General features: G+C 38.5%; 1 pseudogene; it reads left to right on the forward strand.

The window, feature by feature from the left end:
• Positions 1-423: 423 nt before the first annotated feature.
• LOC120613604 (uncharacterized) lies at positions 424-533 on the forward strand (annotated as a pseudogene).

Here is a 533-nt window from a genome sequence, read left to right on the forward strand (position 1 = left end):
AAAGAAAGAAAGAAAGGAGCGGGGAGAGGTTTCTCAACCTCAGCACTCCTAACATCATTTTGGTAATTCTTTGTTGTAAGGGACTGTACTGTCATGACAACCAAAACCATCTCTAGACATTGCCAAATGTTCCCTGGTAGGGAAAACTGTCTCTGGTAGAGAAGCACTGACATAATGTCAAATGAATTATTTGAACTAGGGTCTGGATAGACTGTACACACACAGCTACAACCCACTACAAAGTACAACCATATACAAATCCATTAGAACTATTTGCAACTGTAAGTTATTTTTATTTCAATAAATATAAAATACAACATAATTAGACTATGCAAAAATTAAATGGACCCTTAAATTTTATTGTAATTTGTCCTTCTTAATCAAGTATATTTGACATACTAGGCTTGCATTTAAAACATCTGAGTCTACAGCCATGCCACCCTGAATAAGCCTGATCCCATCTGATCTTGGAAGGTAAGCAGGGTCGGGCCTGGTTAGTACTGGGATGGGAGACCACCTAGGAAGACCAGGTG

Source organism: Pteropus medius, unplaced genomic scaffold (assembly GCF_902729225.1).
Source record: "Pteropus medius unplaced genomic scaffold, Ma_sr-lr_union100, whole genome shotgun sequence".
Lineage (NCBI taxonomy): Eukaryota > Metazoa > Chordata > Mammalia > Chiroptera > Pteropodidae > Pteropus > Pteropus medius.